Below are 12,740 nucleotides of genomic sequence, written 5' to 3' on the forward strand. Positions count from 1 at the left end.
GGCCGCAGAAGACAAGGTTCAGAGAGATGTGTTTTGGGGACCTGAAGATGTGCGGACCGCACTATTATTGTGCGGCCGTACTCATAAATGTGTGGTCCGCAGAAATTTCCCATGTCCAACCCAAGATCAAGAGTGCGGCCGCACTCAGAAATGTGCGGTACGAACAATCAGAGGAAGTGCGGCCGTACCCTAGATTTATGCGGACACAGAAGATCACCCTGTCAAGTCTGCTTCAAAGTGCGGACCGCACACAGAATTGTGCGGCCGCACAACCTCCGCAGGGGAAACTTTGTCCGATAATTTTAGTTGGGTATAAATAGATCTTTTTGTCATTTCTAGGTTAAGTTTTGAACTCCAGAAAATAGATATCCACTTTTCTTTACTGTTTTGGGCAACTTTGTAATAGTTTATCATTTTAACATTAGATTTTCTTTCCTTAATCATCTATTATGAGTTTTATCTTAGTTTCTTCTTTAATTTCTTCATTTTCTATGAGTAGCTAAACCCTTAGCTAGGGTTGTGACCCAACCCTAGTATGGGTATATAATGGGTGACTGATTTAGGGCTTGTTTATGATTGGGTATATGATATTTAGCATAGTTCTTGCTTGAATTTAAGGATTGATGGTTACAAATATTGATTCATACTTAATTGAATTAGTCTCGACTTGAGAAAGAGAGATTAAGTGTAGAAAAACTTGGCTAACAAGAAATTGGAGTGAACTCGAGAAATTGATAGCCCCAATTAAAGGGTCGAATCTAGAGATAGTAAGACCCGACTTGAGCATCTATCACTTGTTTCGTAAGATACCCATTTGGACTTGAGAAAGCCAAATTAGGCAAAATCACTCAAACTACCGAGAGGTATAGAGTGAGTAATCGTGTGTGATTACTATATTGTATCCCGACCAACCAAACATGCCCTAAAGCTCTCAATCTTGTAGGTAACCAACTAGGCGGAAGTTACAACCCTAGATCTTTTATCACCTGAAAAACAACAATAGCAAAAATATTGTCTCTTAGCTTTACAATTACAAGCATTAGCATAAAAATTAGAAGTAGAAAAGAAGTAACCGAATATGTGGAAGTGCAATCTTGGGCACGTTATATACTTAGACTAGGTATATACCTAATCCAACATAAACTCTCTGTGGAATCAACCCTAACTCGCATTGGGTATTTATAATTGCATCGACCGCCTCACAATCCCAATTAGTGGTGTGAGTATGGGCGACATCAGTAAACCTGCAAAAAGAAATAAAACAAGTAAGGACTTAATCATACAAAAGGGAAACCAAATATTACTCATGAAAGAGATCTCACCGTACGAACGGGCCTCCCATCGGCCCTTTGAAATCTTGCGCCACGAGCTCTCAGAATAAAGCCTTTGTGAGATAATGCCCTCGACCCACTCCTTGAGTCGAGGAACTGCGTGCGAGATCCAAGCAGCAGTTGCACCATCACAGAACACCGATAAGAAGGAAGGAAAAGGGAGATAAATAAAATCTTGGAAGCAAAATTATATACTAACGTGACATGTTTGACTTCTCAAGGAACGGCATGTGCTCAGCCGGGATCAAATCCAAAGTCCTCACTCGGACGAAATGGCCTAGCCAGCCTCAATCCCTATCTTCATCCATACTCGATAACGGAGCCTTACTGGCCCGACGGGCGAGCTTAATTAGTTCCCCCGGTAGAGTCGGGGACTGTATAAATGCATGAGGTGGTCGATAGTGAAAGGGAACACTTCGATCTCGCTTACAAAGAAATGGAGAAGGATTACGATCCTCCAGAAAGAAGGGTGAATTTGACCAAGGGTTACATCGTATCTTTTGCAAAAGTCGACGATAACCGGGTCCAAGGGGCCCAACGTGAAGGGATAAGTGTAAACACTTAAAAATCCCTCGACGTGGGTGGTGATGGCTTCGTCAGGTTCGGGAACCACCACATGTTTGTTAACCCAGTTGCAATCCTTTTTGACTTTGGAGAGAATATCCTCGGTGATCGAGCAGATGTACCTCGAGACCTCCTCACACCGGCCTAATATAGAGGAGGGCTTTTCGACTTTAAAATCAGCATTGACCGGGCACCCCCCCCCCCCCCCCCCCGGGATGAATATTTTTAGAGGAGGTTCTGGTATTGGTTCCTCGATAGCAGTACGTGAAACGGTCTCTTCGGTAGCCGGCCGCGAGGTAGAAGGAGTTTCTTTTTGGGGAACGATTTTGAAAGTTTTTGCCATTTCTTTATGGAGAGGAAATAAGGGAAAAGAGGAAGTTAAAAGAGTACACTCGATGGTTTGAGATAAAGAGGAATGAAAGTTCTTATAAAATATCTCAAAGTAACGAGAATATAAGTGCTTGGAAGTATTGAAATTTCTTAGGAACGAGGGTTGAAGGTTTAGATGTAAAGTTTGAATGAACAAATGAGGAGGTATTTATAGTTTTCCAGCGACGGTTCATATCTAGGAGTGGCCGACCAGCAACTAACAAGCATTTAATGCCATTAATACTTGACTGACGAAATATTTCGATAGTTTTGTCGTTTCTGTCACGAGGTATCGAAGTCAGTATTGGAAGCTCATGTCGTTTCTCGTCGTCTACTTTTCGAAAAATGAGGGGATTATCTGTATACAGTCGAAATCGAGCTCGCTTACGACATGGTAGGTTAGGCTCGGAATATGACAACCAAGGGCTGAAGATCGACCTCGAGTCCCACCGAGCTAGAACCCGAGGGTCAGAATGCCTGCCTTCGAGAACATTGAGTCCGTGATCCCGGAGCCGACCTTACTCCCGATCGAGCTCGAAAAAATATTGTTAGCATGACTAACAGAAGATCAAAATATCCTTGATCGGTCGAATATTACAACAGGAATCTCGGCACGTATCAGTAAGGAACCGGCAATCAGCTAATCGAGGAATTTTTACCTTTTATAGAATTGTACATAAAGTAAGATTACTCTACTATATAAAGGGGGTCTGGTAATTCATTGGGGACATTGTAACACGCATCCCAAAGCAATACATTGTTATTATTTCTCTTTAAGCTCTTGTTCTTCTATATTCTGACACCGATTGAAGCATACCTGGCTCGAGGGTGGCTAACCTTCCAAGGCTGATACTATTCAATTCGTGTGGTTTGCATTTACTTTGTCATTATTTATTTCAATTGCGATCTAATTTATCATTTTGTCTCAAGTTAGTTCACGTATCCTTAAAACCACTTACAACTTCAATTGTTAACCGATTTTGAGGGTAAATAATTTTACGGTGCAACTTTCTTTATTCTTACTCAATCTTTTAAATGTGCTTTGCTCACTCTTCAGGAGATAAGTAGCGATTAATTACAATAGTACAGGAAAGAGGCTACAAATGTTAGATGAATTATGTTACTGAGTATGATCAACAAATAATTGTGAAGAAGGGATCAGAGTGAGCACTTAGCTGATGTTTATATTGATTGGAATATGATCTCTACCTGCATGGTAGCTCAGTTTTTGCTCTGTTTCCTCCTAGTTTTATAAGAAAAAGTGGTAGTAGTTACTGAACAAGTTACTTATCAAATTAAGCCTTTGTTTAAAAAAGATATGCCAGTTGCTTTAAAAATTGTAGACCTCAGAAACTGAATCATGTTATATATTTCTGTTTTCGGTATTAACTTGAATAGTTCTGATGTGACTAGCGGAATAGCTTCACATTCTCAGGGCATTTGTGTGTGAAACTTACTAGAGCTATCTGGAAAACATTAATTTACATGTTCTATCATTGATGAAGCTAAGATGCTGCAATACACAAAACGTTGCACTGGTCCTTCTATTCATTTGTATTTTTGCTTGTGTAGACCCTAAAATGGCATATATATATATATATATATATATATATATATATATATATATATATATATAACTGTGGAATTTTGATTTTGATTAAAGACTATATATGCTAATAAAATATTAGTAATTACATGTGAATAGAAAAACTCAGATTTGAAAGAATGATTTAAGTTGAGAGCCGGGGAGGTTTTGCCTGGTATTTTCTTGAAGCATATGTTGAACTCACATGTTATACTGTGCAGGGCTGGAGCTGGCCCTCATTTTCCGGATCGTAGTTAAGGTTTAACATTTATTTATAGTATAAATATAAAATGTATAACAGTTGAGCAAAGCAAAAATACCTTGGCATCTTCAAACTAATAAACAAGTCTGGAATAGGAAAATTTCATAATTCCTGCATATATCGAATGAAGGACCAAGTTGAGTACAGGTTGCATGTGGCTTTTGCGTTGATTAAGGGGTCTTTTGACATTGATTTTATTTCATAATAATCAGGACTATTTCCAGTTATGGAATCCAACGTCGTCCGTACAAGCATCTGAAATAAACTAAACCAAAATTGCGTAAGATCTCCAGTTGAGATGAAGTCAGGGGCGTATGCAACGTACATTTATCGGGTTCAACTGAACCCAGTATTTTCAGCGCGGAACATAAATTTATATATAAAAATAATTAAATTTACAATAAATAATAGATATAAACACATAACTTTAAAATACAATGGATTCAATGTTAAAATTTTTAAATATGAACTCATATAATTAAAATCTTAGATCCGAAACTCGATGAAGTGGACAATGATTGATGAATTAATGGAGTATATTTTTCTGAAGATTTGCCAGTTCAACTTTATTAAGTAATTCATGCCAACTGCCAATCACATGACAGCTTATTTTCATACGCGTCAAATCAGATAAAAAGAAAGAAAGAAAGAATGTTCGTCGTATTAAAATCGGAATTCCTCGGGGGCGTGACCGAGAATCCGAGGGGGGCAGAAATTTCTTCTTGTAAAACAAGTGGCACCAAATATGGATCCTATTTTGGTTACATTTCTTTATTTTGGGGTGAGTAATTATTTTCCGGGGAATCATCCTTATCTGCTAATTTTTTTTCCAGGCAAATAAACACAAATGCGAGGTGGCCAATTTTACTTACAGCTAAAAAGAATGAAAAAGTAGAAAGAAACAAAGTTAGGAAAGATACTATGGACAGTCGGACATGACGAATGTATAGTATATTTGTCTGACTAATAGCATAATCAGCATATTCCTTACAAGTCTTTGTCAAGCCCACAAAATATGAAAAAGAGTCAATCCAACAATTTATTGAAAAATATAAGCAACATTCGTTGATATATGTAATGCTTCCTACCTCCTCCATCCTAATTTATATGATATAATTCGAATTACTAGTATTAAACTTAATAATTTTGACCGTAAAAAATTAAATATAGAATCTTTAAATTTTTAAAATAAAATTAAATACTATAAATCACAATAATTAACAATTCAAAACATTTAAAAGAGATTAAAAAATCACACGCAATTCCGATTGAATCACTTAATTGGGACAGAGGGTGAAGTAATTTAGCACCTTTGCTCCGTCAGCAGTAACATATATTCTCTTTTCTTGTCCTGTCACGCCGCCTAGCTACTCATATTTGTGTCTTCTCATAGTTTATTTATGTTATCTGTTTCAATTGCATTCTCCTTTTCCTTCTATTTATGAGTATGCTAACATCATGAGCATTAGTATTATTATTCCACCTTTCTCTCACACTGTTCAGTGGCAAGACACATTCTGATTCATAGAAGAATGTTAGGGCTTTCATAAAATGTACTTAAGATGGAAACGAAAGAGGAAACAGGGTAACAAAAGAAATAAAAATTTAACCATGCGTTTGCCCCAATATCAACTCAAATTAACAAAATACGAATGACATTCAGACTATGATTAATTTTGAATATAAGCAGATTCACTATTTTCCGTTAGAATTACATATAAAGTTATTAAAAAATTTGAAAATGTTATATTTATATTAACTATTAATACAAAGGAACAAAGAGTGAAACCTACGTACTGGACGTCCATTGGCTTAAAATTTGGAATTTGCATCTGTACATTTAGATGTCAAATATATCGAATGGAAAATGAGATAAGGACAATTGCATAACGTTCTTAATCAAGCGAAGAAAATATGGTATATATGCTTCTCCTAAGTCTTCAAAATTTTCCAAAGTTGACTTTGTTTACCTGAAAATTTGAATAGAGTTAAATTTATGTATAGTTCTAAGGATATGTGATATAATTTAATACAAATCGTATAGAGAAATAGAAATACGTGTATTCTTGACTATGAGAATGAGAATAGTGAGCAAGAAGAACGAATAAGATAAAGTGAAATAAGCACAAGGGGATATCTTTCAAAATGAGAAGAAATCTTTTGTTACAATATGTCCCTCTGCTTACAATCCATCCCCCCTTATTGTAGAGTGATCCTACTTTATATACAATAAAAAAAATACGTACTGGAGAGCCTATGATGTATTGTCTTTTCCCTAATTTCCGTCAGGATTCTCTCCCTTAGTGCAGCTGTAACGACCTTGTCTGTGAGCTTCGATACTGACTCGAACTCGATATCGGGTCGAGCCATCGGCCTTGACTCGAGCTCGATCCTGACTCGGAGTCTTGATATTCGGGGTGGGTATTGGTCGGGCTGTGCATCTCCGACAACCTTTTGCCTCGTGGTTCGATTTGGTCATGGACCCGATAATGATACCGAATTGATCCTTGATCGAACTTGGAGCTCGAATCCTGAAGCCCTTTCTTCGGACCTCGACCTGACCTTACGTAGATACTTTTCGATCGAAGTATTGTTATCTCGACCAATCTGTACGACTGACTTAATAGGTTTCGACCGCATACAAATAGTCCCCTCGTTTCTCGGGAAGGATGTGACGAGAAACGACATGATTTCCAACTGTATGATTAGACATGTGTTGACATCAATATTGAGTCTGACCATGACGTACGAGGTAGTTGTCCTGTCGGTTCAGCTTACCGAGGCATTTAATGCATGTCAGTCGATGTCAGCCATTATGTGAGAATGAACCGCCTCTGTTTAGCCCATAAATAGCCCGTCCTAAATCAAACTTAATTTGTTACCCTAATAAAAAAAAAACCCAAATTTTCTTACTCTTTCCGCCCACATTTCGTTGTTGGTAGAGCCACCTCCATCAGCGTTTGACACCATAATTCTTTTATCCTCCTTTGCTTTTCTTTTCCTTATACCTTATGGCAAAAACTTCAAAAATCATACCGCAGAAGAAGGAGAAAGCTTCCTCTTCCCGACCGTCCGGCGACAAGGCACCGACGGAACCGCTTCCCTATGAGTATGCTCCTGGCCCGTGTATTCTAAAGGCCGATTTTAAGGTTGAGAATCCTTCATTTGTTCCGGGGCGATGTGAGTATGTGTCGATGTATATGTTTCGATAACAGAGGGCCATCTCGAGGCCATGAGGAAGGACTGCAACTGGGGTCCCGAGGTTGTGCTGCAAATTCCTTTTCCCGAGGAAAGCATCATCACTCACGTAGAGGGATTTTTAAGTGTTTACACTTACCCCTTCACGTTGGGTCCCGTCGATCCTGTGATCATCGATTTTTGCAGAAGATATCAGGTCACCCTCGGTCATATTCATCCTTCTTTATGGCGCATAGTAATCTTACTTCGCTTCTTCTCCAACAAGGCCGGGGAGCTGGATTTCACCCTAAACCACCTAATACGATTATATCGGCCTCAAATCTTTCGAGGACTAATCAGGCTCCATCATCGGGCATCGAAAGCTTTAATGTCGAGCATCAGATCGGGGTTGGATGGGCTGTTATATTCGGGTGAGGACCCGTGACCTTATCCCGGAAGAGAAGATGTCGTTCCCTGAGGAATGAAATTTCGATCGTAAGTGATTTTCATAAGGCGTTGCTTTTCGTATCTTTTTATGACTTTATCTGATACCTCCCTCCAATATACAGCTTCCCCTTGGATGCTACAAGCGGCACCCAACCTCGAGGATTGGGTTCAGAAGTTAGCCTCGACTTCATTTTATGCCGAACGCGCTTGGCGTGATTTGGCGAAAGGTAGGTGGAAAGCCAAGAATCATGGTAAGGGTCACTTCTCATGTTTTTCGAAACTTGTTTTATGCTCCATTCATTACTGACTTCCTTTCATGCAGGCGTAACCAAGGATGCCATTTTGAGGCCTTCGAGTGGTGAGGAAGGAACCAAGTCCCTAGTTCCGAGACCGGGGAAACATAGAAAACGGAAAATTACCTCTCAATCTGAGGACCCTAAACCCAAAACTCGAAGGGTGAAGAAAAAGGCAATCGCTCTTACGATGGACTCGGTCCAACGACTGAGAAAAGAAGAAGAAGAAGAAGAAGAAGAAGAAGAAGAAGATTTGGCACTCGTGGTCCGATATGTGAAAGCCATCGATGTCGTCAGACCTTCTGAGCCGATGACAGCTACACCGGACGGGGCCGATTCTGATAGCCCGAATGTCAATCAGTGCATCTCGAGCGATTTATCTCGGGACCATGACAGTGGGCCATCTCTTCCAACCTTTTTCGAGGAGGCGTTAAGGGAAGCTCGAGAATTGAAGACCCCCAATATGGGCGGAGGCTCTAGTATAGGGGACCCTTTTCGGGATTGATTTGCTGGAGTCGATGATGCCTCCGATATTAATGAAGCTTCTATTCTCCTAGAAGAGGCCCAACGTTTCATTTCTCGGGTAATGATTTTACTGCGCTTGGTTTCTTCGTTCTTTTCTAAACCTGACTTGTGTTTTTTCCCTTTTGTGTAGGCCCTTAGCAAGTTTCGAGCCGATCTCAGCCAGTATGAGGCCGAGCTTCAAAAGGTCTCGGGGGAGAGAGATGCTCTGAAGCTTCTTTGTGGCCAAAAGGAAGAGGTTATAAAGGACCTCCAAGCAGATTTGGCCAAGGCTCGTGAAGAAGAGGCCGAACTGGATAAACAGGTGAGCATCATGCTTTTAGAATATGGATTCGACACAACTGTGGAAGCTAACCCTTCGTTATCTCAGCTACAACAAAAGGTTGAGAAGATCGGGTTGCTTCGGGGAGAAGTCGATCAGATCAAGGCCGAGTGTGATCGGTGGAAGGCGACTATAGACAGCCTAGCTGCAGAAAAAGAAACCATCTTGGCCAAACTATTATCGGCCGATGTTCAACTTCGGGGTGTCAAGCAAAAACGTTTGACCCAAGCCAGGAGGATCGAGGAGCTTGAGACAGGCTTGGCCAAGATGTCAAGGCTATGTATCAGGAAGTCATAGTGGACAAGTCCATTGCTGTGTATCGGACCGATGTCAAGGCTGCTCAAATGCAGCTAAGGGAGGCTTTTGATCGGGAGCAACAAGTTACTGACTTGGCAAAGTACCAATCTCGGAGGGAAACCCTCGAGGAAATCCATACTCGAGGTTTTAAACTTTTCGAGGAGATCACCCAAGCTAAGGCGCTCGAAGCTTAAGCCAGGCAGCTTGTCTCTTTTGACGACGACGATGATGATGAAGAAGGTAGCCGGGGCGGGTCCGATGAAAAGCCTAAAGAAGAAGCAGCTCCCGAAGGAGATTTTGACACCGGTCGTAGTTAGGACTTAGTTTCTCTTTTGCAAACTTTTGACCAATCTCTTTGTACATACCCCCTTTTGTTAATAATAAAGCTTCTTTTGAATGTCTTCTCATTTTCATGCTCGAACGTGTTTTTGCTTTTGTGAAGACTTTGTTATTGCAACCTAATTTTACAACGGTTCTTCGAGCTGAGTTATCTTGAATTTTGGAGTAATGGAATACTTTCGGTCTATTCTAAGCGAGAACAGAGCCTCAAACTCTATCTGTGTTGGTCCCTAAGCTTAATAATTGAGTGAGTGATTATTTTGAGCTTGAAGTAATATAGCCCTTAGGCTTAATGATTGAGTGAGTGATTGCTTCTAACTCGAACTCGATGTATCTTAGCCCGTAGGCCTTTTATGATCAAGTGAGTGGTTCGCTCGAACTCGATATAAGATAGCCCTTAGGCTTAATGATTGAGTGAGTGATTGTTTCGAACTCGAACTCAAAGTATCTTAGCCCGTAGGCTTTTTACGATTGGGTGAGTAGTTCGCTCAAACTTGATGTAAGATAGCCCTTAGGATTAATGATTGAGTGAGTGTTTGCTTCGAACTCGAACTCAAAGTATCTTAGCTCGTAGGCTTTTTATGATCGGGTGAGCGGTTCGCTCGAACTCGATGTAAGATAGCCCGTATGCTAAATGATTGAGTGAGTGATTGCTTCAAACTCAAACTCAAAGTATCTTAGCCCATAGACTTTTTACGATCGGGTGACCGGTTCACTCGAACTCGATGTAAGATAGCCCTTAGGCCTAATGATTGAGTGAGTATTTTCTTCGAATATGAACTCAAAGCATCTTAGCCCGTAGGCTTTTTATGATTGGGTGAGTGGTTCGCTCGAACTCGATGTAAGATATCCCTTTGGTTTAATGATTGAGTGAGTGATTGCTTCGAACTCGAACTCAAAATATCATAGCCCGTAGGCCTTTTGATGGTGGTTGGCCCTTAATCCTTTTTGAATCATGAAGTAGGAAGATCTTTTCAAAGTAAGAGATATCTGAGAAGAAGAAATTTTCCTTTTATAAGTCATTATACATATGTTTGTAACTTGTGCCAGAGTTCGAGCAAAACTACATGGGCATGGTTCGTTTTGACCATTTGGCCCTTACACTTTTCTCTATCGAGACCCTGCTCGACATGAATTTGATATGAAATAACTTTCTTGTGTCGAACTTGATTTATTTGATGGTAGCCCCCCAGTATTCGAGGTTTATTATGAAGAAGCCTCGAATAATGTTGAATTGCCTTCAGGTAGCACATAATTGTTGCCTCATTAAAAACCTTGCCAGAAAAACCCATTTGGGATAAAAGCCGAACTAAGGAAAAAAAAGAGTACAACGCGTGCTTTAAAACCAAAGGTCTTGATATCTTTTGTCGAATTCTTGCAATGAGTTAGTGTCGAATATATATATATACATGATAGAAAGGAGAAAATCATACCTTAATAATAATATCGTTTGAGGAGTGATATGTTCCAATTGTTTGGTAACAGTTTGCCATCCATTGTTCCGAATTTATAAGACCCTTTTTCCGACTATATCGAGGACGTGATAAGGTCCTTCCCAATTCGAGCCGAGCTTCCCTTCATTAGGATCTCGAGTGTTGATGGTGACCTTCCTTAGGACCAAGTCTCCAGCCTCGAAATGGCGGAGTTTGGTTCTTCTATTGTAGTACCTTTCGATTCGTTATTTTTGTGCAGCCATTCGAACCAGTGTCGTTTCTCATTTTTCATCTAATAATTTGAGGGTAGTATTCATAGCCTCGTGGTTCGACTATTCCTATGTATGTCGTAACCTTGCGCAGGGTTCTCCGACTTCGACTAGAATTAAGTCTTCGGAACCATATACTAAGGAAAATGGAGTTGCTCCAGTACTGCACTTCGATGTTGTTCGGTATGCCCATAGGACTTCGGGCAGAATTTCTCTCCACTTCCCTTTGGCTTCGCTCAACCTTTTTTTCAGGTTTTGGATGATAGTCTTGTTCGTTGATTCAGCCTATCCATTCCCGCTAGGATGATATGGTGTTGACAGTATTCTTTTTATATTATGGTCTTCAAAGAATTTTGTTACTTTACCGCCGATAAATTGTTTACCATTGTCGCATGTTATTTCTGCTAGTATCCCAAATCGACACACGATGTGGTCCCAAATGAAATCTATAACCTCTTTTTCTCTCACTTTTTCGAACGCCGGTGCTTCAACCCATTTAGAAAAATAGTCAGTCATAAATAAAATGAATTTAGCTTTACCTGGAGCCGATGGTAGAGGGCCGACGATTTCCATTCCCCATTTCATGAATGGCCATGGAGAAATGACCGAATGAAGCTGCTCTCCAGGTTAATGGATCATCAGTGCAAACCTTTGACATTTATCACATTTTCAAACGAACTCCTTAGTGTCCTTCTCCATGTTATCCCAGTAGTACCCTGCTCTGATGATTTTGTGAATTAATGGTACGGCGCCGGAGTGGTTTCCACAAGTGCCTTCATGGACCTCTCGTAAAACATAATCGGTGTCTCCTGGTCCCAAACATACAGCTAGTGGTCCGTCGAACGTCCTTCTGTATAATGTTCCATCTTCAACCAGCATGAATCAAGCAGCCTTGGTTCGTAGAACCCTTGATTCTTTAGGGTTCGCTGGGAGTTTTCCGTTCTTTAAATATTCAATATACTTATTCCTCCAATCCTAGGTTAAGCTCGAGGAGTTTATTTCGGCATGCCCCTCCTCGATTACAGATCTCGAGAGTTGAACGACAGTCCCCGAGTTGATCTTATCTTCCTCGACCGACGACCCCAAATTTGCAAGTGCGTCGGCCTCACTGTTTTGTTCTCGAGGCACATGTTGTAGGGTCCATTCTTTGAAACGGTGTAGAGTTACATGTAATTTGTACAAATACCTTTGCATCCTATCTTTTCGAACCTCGAAAGTTTTGTTTATTTGGTTCACCACTAGTAAAGAGTCACATTTGGCTTCAATGACTTATGCTCCCAGGCTTTTAGCTAGCTCGAGACCTGCAACCATGGCCTCGTACTCGGCCTCATTGTTAGTTAATCTAGTGGTTTTGATGGATTGCCTAATAATGCCACCTATGGGAGGTTTCAGTACGATGCCAAGCCTGGACCTCTTCACATTTGAAGCACCATCTGTGCAGAGGGTCCAAACCCCCGACGACGTACCCGATTTTAACAAGAGTTCCTTTTCAACTTCGGGTACGAGGGTTGGCGTGAAATCAGCCATGAA

Source organism: Nicotiana tabacum, chromosome 9 (assembly GCF_000715075.1).
Source record: "Nicotiana tabacum cultivar K326 chromosome 9, ASM71507v2, whole genome shotgun sequence".
Lineage (NCBI taxonomy): Eukaryota > Viridiplantae > Streptophyta > Magnoliopsida > Solanales > Solanaceae > Nicotiana > Nicotiana tabacum.